This window comes from Lepisosteus platostomus, chromosome 6 (assembly GCF_059453375.1).
Source record: "Lepisosteus platostomus isolate fLepPlt1 chromosome 6, fLepPlt1.hap1, whole genome shotgun sequence".
Classification (NCBI taxonomy): Eukaryota; Metazoa; Chordata; class Actinopteri; order Semionotiformes; family Lepisosteidae; genus Lepisosteus; species Lepisosteus platostomus.
In genome coordinates, this window is record NC_142616.1 from 67542939 (window position 1) to 67549212 (window position 6274).

Below are 6274 nucleotides of genomic sequence, written 5' to 3' on the forward strand. Positions count from 1 at the left end.
GATGGAAAAATACGCCCCGATGGAGATGATAGCCGGCCGGCCCGAGATAACGTACTCGCACCCTTCTCCTTCTCTAACTTTCCCTCTTCAATCTCCTGCTGCACCTCTCCCTCTCTCTCTCACTAGAACGAGAGGCACGTCTTTACACAGAGGGCGGTGGGGGTGGGGAACAAGCGGCGCAGCCAGGTCGTTGAAGCCGATACCCCGGCTTCTCTCTTGAGAAAGAGCTGGATGAGCGAGCTGGATCAGATTACTACCTGGTGGGGCCGGTGGGGCCCCCTCTTGTTTGCAACTGCTCCTACCTCATCGTTGCAACAGCCTGTCTGCGGGCCGAGAGCACGGTTTCTAAACCAGCTCGTTTCACCACAGGCGTTGCAGCAGATTGGGAAACAGCGCGGACAGACAGAGCTGCATCACGTCCGACTGCGGCCCGACAGCCCAGGCCCGGCGCAGGGACGAGACCTCACTGCACTGCTGCTCTGATCCATCTGGGGTGGGTTTTTTCTGTCGGGTGCCTGTCTGTGCAAGTGCACTGAAGATGGCAACGGAGGACTGCTCCTGGATACACCCGAGACGGATCGGGATGCCACCCACCCACCCACGGGCTCCCCTGAGGCTCAGCCGGGAATCCGGACTGAGCCCGAGGCCGTCTGATGCCCGGGCCGGCGTCTCCGGCTCTTATCATGAACGATCAAGGGATCGGGGAGAACCACGCACGCAGATGAGATCGGAACAGAACCGGGACCGGGCCGATCAGGACACGGAGCTGCCGAGGGGAAGAGTCACCCTCAGGCGTACTGACCACCCGACTGCAGCACCCCAGCCCCCTCCACTGGGTCTGCAGGGCCCCAGAACCGGCCCAAGGCCGGGACAAAGGGCCCTTTCACTGGGCCAGACGCATCCCCCTGGTGCTCGCCATATTTTATTTCTGAAAGAGCTACTTTCTGCACAATGCCTCCAGTGTGGCAGAGCTGGGAGCGCACTCGCGGGCAGCAGGGTCATCTGCCCTGGCACAAGAAGCCCAGCCTGCCACCCGCCCAGCTCTCGGCCCGTCCGGTGTCCATCTCCACCACCCGCCCAGCTCTCGGCCCATCCCGCCCAGCTCTCGGCCCGTCCGGTGTCCAGCTCCACCACCCGCCCAGCTCTCGGCCCGTCCGGTGTCCAGCTCCACCACCCGCCCAGCTCTCGGCCCATCCCGCCCGGCTCTCGGCCCGTCCGGTGTCCAGCTCCACCACCCGCCCGGCTCTCGGCCCGTCCAGTGTCCAGCTCCACCACCCGCCCGGCTCTCAGCCCGTCCGGCGTCCATCTCCACCACCCGCCCGGCTCTCGGCCCGTCCGGCGTCCATCTCCACCACCCGCCCGGCTCTCGGCCCGTCCGGCGTCCATCTCCACCACCCGCCCGGCTCTCGGCCCGTCCGGCGTCCATCTCCACCACCCGCCCGGCTCTCGGCCCGTCCGGCGTCCATCTCCACCACCCGCCCAGCTCTCGGCCCGTCCGGTGTCCATCTCCACCACCCGCCCGGCTCTCGGCCCGTCCGGTGTCCATCTCCACCACCCGCCCAGCTCTCGGCCCGTCCAGTGTCCTGCCACAGCCCAATGTCTGCCCAGCTCTCTGACCTGTCCAGTGTCCAGCTCCACGACACAGCAGCTGCCCAGCTCCGGTCAGGAACACAATAATAATAATAATAATAATAATAATAATAATTGCTTACACTGATATAGCCCTTTTCTGGACCCTCCAGGGGGAGCGCAGCCCGACGGAGGTTAATGCTTAACCTGCTGTTGAGAAAGCAGCCAGGGAGGAGGATGCCAGCACACAGGGGGCCCCCTGCCTCACAGTGCCTCAGCATCGCCCCCCGGGCTAATGAGTAATTAGAAATAATTAGAGGCGAAAAGTCTTACTCGGCAATACCGGAGCCCACTCCTGCTGCTGTGGGGGGACCGAGGGGGGGGGGCTGTTTTTCCTGCTGCTGTACTGGCTCGACCCCTCCCCGGCCCCTGAGCCGGGCACATCTCTGTCCCAGCGGAGATCAATACCCCGCTCAGCTGCCGGCCTGAGCTCACACCGAGCCCGCAAGCGCGCCCACGCAGAGCCACGCTCACGCCCCGCGTTCGGGGTGCCGGTCCCCAATTCTCCGCCCGACTCGTTGTCGCTCCCCCCGCCAGACCCCGTGGCGCTGTGAGCCTGGTCAAGGAGAGGAGCTGTGCGTTTTCAGCCCTGCAGATTGCTGCACTGGCCAAGCAACTCGGAAGTGCCTCACCAGACACCCGGCTGCTAGCCCTCAGCGGCAGGAAAGCCGAGACCCGTCAGACTGCGCGCGGGGGCCCAGGAAAGTGTGTCAGCGGAGCCTGTCCTTGCTGCACAGCACAGCGCCTCTCCCTCCAGGGCCCTTGGCCTAATTTGGGCCTGTGCCGCTGTCCGCCTGTCCTTCGCCTTCAGCACAAGGGCGCCGGTGGAAACGACAGGGAGGCGGATTTCAAACGGGCAGCGGGGGGGGGCGGTCCGTCCTCGGTGCCCGTCTGGAAAGGCAGGGTCCGCTTCCCCGAGGAGAGCCGCCGTCAAGGGCGCCAGAACGCCACCCCTGCCCCAGGCAGCGCGCCAGACGGGAGCAGGCCCGGCCGTTCAGGACCGGGTGTTTGCCGGCTCGAGGCCCAGCTGTGCCACCTGGGTGGTGTGGGCGGTGTGAGCTGCTGGCCCGAAATTCCCGAGCTCGCGCCCTGCCCGTCAGCCGGGACATCAGCTCAGGACACCTCACCGGTCCTCAGACAGCGACCCCACACTTGACCTGCTAGCTCCTGTGCCCCGGTCTCCGCCCTGGACCGATGCAACCGACAGACAAGACCGGGGGGGCCGCAGGGGGACAGGAGAGCCGAGGACGACGCCCCCCCCCGCGCTCGCCGGAAAAAGAACTTCTGCTTTTCTTGCGAGTTCCTCAAACTCTTCTCAGAAGACGGGGCTCCTTGAAAAAGACTGGCTTGCACAAGGCTGACCACAGCGCAGAAGAAAAGAGAGAAGTGAAAACAGCACTCCTCCCAGATGGGGTCTCTCACGGCCGGGCCTGGACCTGGGCCCACGCCGGCCCACAGGGACCCGCGCCGCCAGCAAGACGAGGGGAAGAGGCCCACGGAGCGTGTTGAGGTGCAAACACCAACACCGGTGTTTATATCGCTGTACTGCCCCGTTAGAAAACCGGAAGAGAACCGAGAAAAGGCTCTGAACCAGGAGTGCAGGAAACCCTGTTACACAAAGAGTTGTGGGTGTGGGGAGCAGGGTTTCCAGTCAGGTGGCCAATCCTACAAGCAGCAGCTGGACAAAATTAAGATTCTCTTAGGTGCTTAATGACCAAACGATCAAGAGCCTCGTCCTCTTTTGCAGTCCTTTATTAAGTTCTGGTAAAACTCCCACATTTCCAATGTTTTCCGGGTTTTTGTTTCAACCCGAGCAGTCGATTAAGCAATTAACCCCATTATTTCCCAAATGAGACGTATATAGGTCTTTTACAGTCGATGACACAAGACAGTCGCTTCATTGAAGGTTCAGTCACCTGGGAATCACCTCGGCGCGCGGACAGAGGCGTCGCAGTTCTGCAGTTAAACGATTAGGCCGCCGAGAGAATGTGGGTGGAACAGAAACCAGACAAGCTGCATTCCTGGAGGCCTGGAGCTGGGACCAGCCTGAGACATTTTCCACTCCAACACTTACAATCCACAGCAAGGAGATGACCAGGCAGAGGGGAGAAGCTCAGGGCTGTTCTCTCTGCTGGCCTGGGACAGGGAGGGGCAGGACAGAGCCGACCTCCCCACCCCCCCTGGACCGACAACACCGGGGTCACGGGTCCAGAGGCGCGCAGGGCCCGGCCCGGCTGCAGGGGGCGCACAACCTGCCAACCCACCGCCCAGGCGTTCCCAGGAACGCAGCGGGCGAAACGGGGATCGATCCCAGTCTGGGCCCGGAGCGATCAATACCGCGCAGCCGAGAACCTCCCCAGGCTGAGCTCCGGCCTCCTGCTCTGGCCCGAGCCCTGATCACAGCTCTGCAGCGACCCGCGCTCGGCACTGGTGCTGGTACTTTATTAGCCCTATACAATTTCTCGCATTAGGAATTCGTCTTTTCACATACCCCAGCTTTTCTCCATGGAGACACAGACACACAGACAGGGAGAGGAGCTGGGGGTCAGAGCGCAGGGTCGGCCATTGTACGGCGCCCCTGGAGCAGCTGGGGTGAAGGGCCTTGCTCAGGGGCCCAACAGAGTAGGATTCCTCTGCTGTTCGCGGGATTTGAACCGGCAACCTCCCAGTCACAGGCGCAGATCCTGAGCCACAGAGCCACAGCTCCGCCCCGCCTCAGCAGTCCTGTTCAATTCAGCAAAGGCGTGAGCCCCAAACTTACACACTAACCCCCTCACTCTCGGGGTGACCTCAGTCCTGTCCCGGGCCCACGGTCCCTGCAGAGCAGAGCCGCCACTGTAATCACCCCCTGCAGCCCGAGCACAGTGACGACCCACGGCCCACACTGCTGCCCCCCCGCGGGGCGGGCGGCTCCACCCGGGACACTCTCGCGAGAGGGGCCCCACGCGTGGAGGAGGGTCCCCGGAGGCCGTGGACGGAGCGACTGTACCCCACCTGCGCAGGTGGGACAGGTGTCTACCTCCGCACAGGAGCGCGCACACGCCAAACGGCTGTTTTCCCAGTGTTTTTAGAGACGCTTACAACAACAAGACGGATCTGGGATCTGTGGCGGGCTGGGAGGTTTAGCAGCTGTCAAACAGAGTGGAAACAGGTCCGCGGTCTCGCTGTCCCACGGACCGAGACACAGGCGGGTGCAGAGCAACTTCCAGGACGGTACAGAGCACAGACCGGCCACACCGTCCCGCGAGGGGGGAAGACCCACGCAGGGCTCGGGATCCCACGTACACATCCACACCACCCCCCGCTCCTCTTCCTCCACGCAGAGAAAGCCCCTTTCAGACCGGCAGTCCGACCACGGCGGAGGGTGGAAGAGATTTTCAGAAGCCGAAGGACACGCACACGCGCAAAAAAAACAAAACTTCTTGAAACGCCCCGCGGCCCCCAGCCCGGAGCCCACTCGGACAGCGCGACCGCCGCCTCAGCCCAGCCGAGCGGGGGGACCCCGGGACCCCGCCGGACCCGGCGCCCTTCCTCCACCTGGGGACCCGGGAGCGGGGGCTGAGCGGACCGGCACCGCGCCTCTGCCCGCCTGCTTCTGTTTCTCTCGCTTTTGGCGGCGAGTTTCTCGGCCGGAGCCGCCGAACTCTTCTTCCTGTCTCGTCTCGTCTCTCCCCGCCCCGGCCGACACACCGAAACTCCACGCAAGCGGCGAGGAAGAGCGCGACACTGCAGCCCGAAAGTTTCGCTGCCTGCAGATCCGGCGGGTGGGGGCCAGTCCTCTCGCCGCGGCGGGGGGGGGTGGGGGGGTTATAAGAGTGGGGAGCCGCCGCTATCGCCTCGCACAAAAAAACCCAGCTCGCTCACCTCTTGCAGCTGTTGGCAGCGACGCCGCGGTGGCCCCGGGTCTCGGCTCGCTCCGCTTCCTCTCTGCGCTCGCTCGCTCTGCCGCTCTCTCTCGAGCTGCGCCGCGTGCTGGAGGAAGTGTCTCTCTCGCGCTCGTCTCGCGCAGCGGCACCCGCCCGGCGCTGTGACGTCGCTCAGGTGCGGCTCGCGGCAGGCGGGGCGCGCTCACTGGCCGGCCAAGGTAGGGGCGCGCTCCACTTGTACTGCCACCTGGGAGGAGGAGGAGGAGGAGGAGGAGGAGGATGGGGGGGGTGGGCAGCCCGGGCCGTGACGAGTTTCGGGTTTTCTTCGCTGCAGCTTCTGAGCGTTTCCTCCGGCCGAGCAGATCGCAGGAGCTCGTCGCGATCCCTGCGGGCTGACTCGCTCGCTTCCCGAGACAGTCGAGCGAAAGGTGGGTTTGCGTTCTGGGCGGGTTCGGAGGCCGGTCGGGGACTTCCCGGGACACCCACAGATCCCACCAGTCCGCCCGTCTTCCGTGACGCCCAGGCTCAAACAACAGCTGCCAATGTCTGAAATCCAAACAAAACGTATAAAACATGATGAAACACCGATTCCACAGGGAACTTGACCGTTCCAGAATAAACAAACGCAGTATAAATGTACACAATACTGAGCTGGAGCGGAGTAAGAACTGAGAACAGCGGTTCTCAGCAGCTTCTGAACACAGAGGGCTGTGGGGGTGTGGAACAGGCTGCCCAGCTATGTTTTCCTTCCAGAACCAGCAGGGTGAGATTCTGACCCC

At 63.6% G+C, this 6274-nt stretch overlaps 1 protein-coding gene across 7 annotated transcripts in view; it reads right to left on the reverse strand.

The window, feature by feature from the left end:
• The window catches only part of prkcdb (protein kinase C, delta b), a 29206-nt gene extending 23579 nt beyond the window's left edge, over positions 1-5627 (reverse strand). For all 7 annotated transcript variants that reach the window (XM_088637175.1, XM_088637174.1, XM_088637173.1 and 4 more), the window contains exon 1: positions 5494-5627. The gene's annotated coding sequence lies outside the window, so the exon portion shown is untranslated. The remainder of the gene's footprint in view (positions 1-5493) is intronic.
• Positions 5628-6274: the final 647 nt, after the last annotated feature.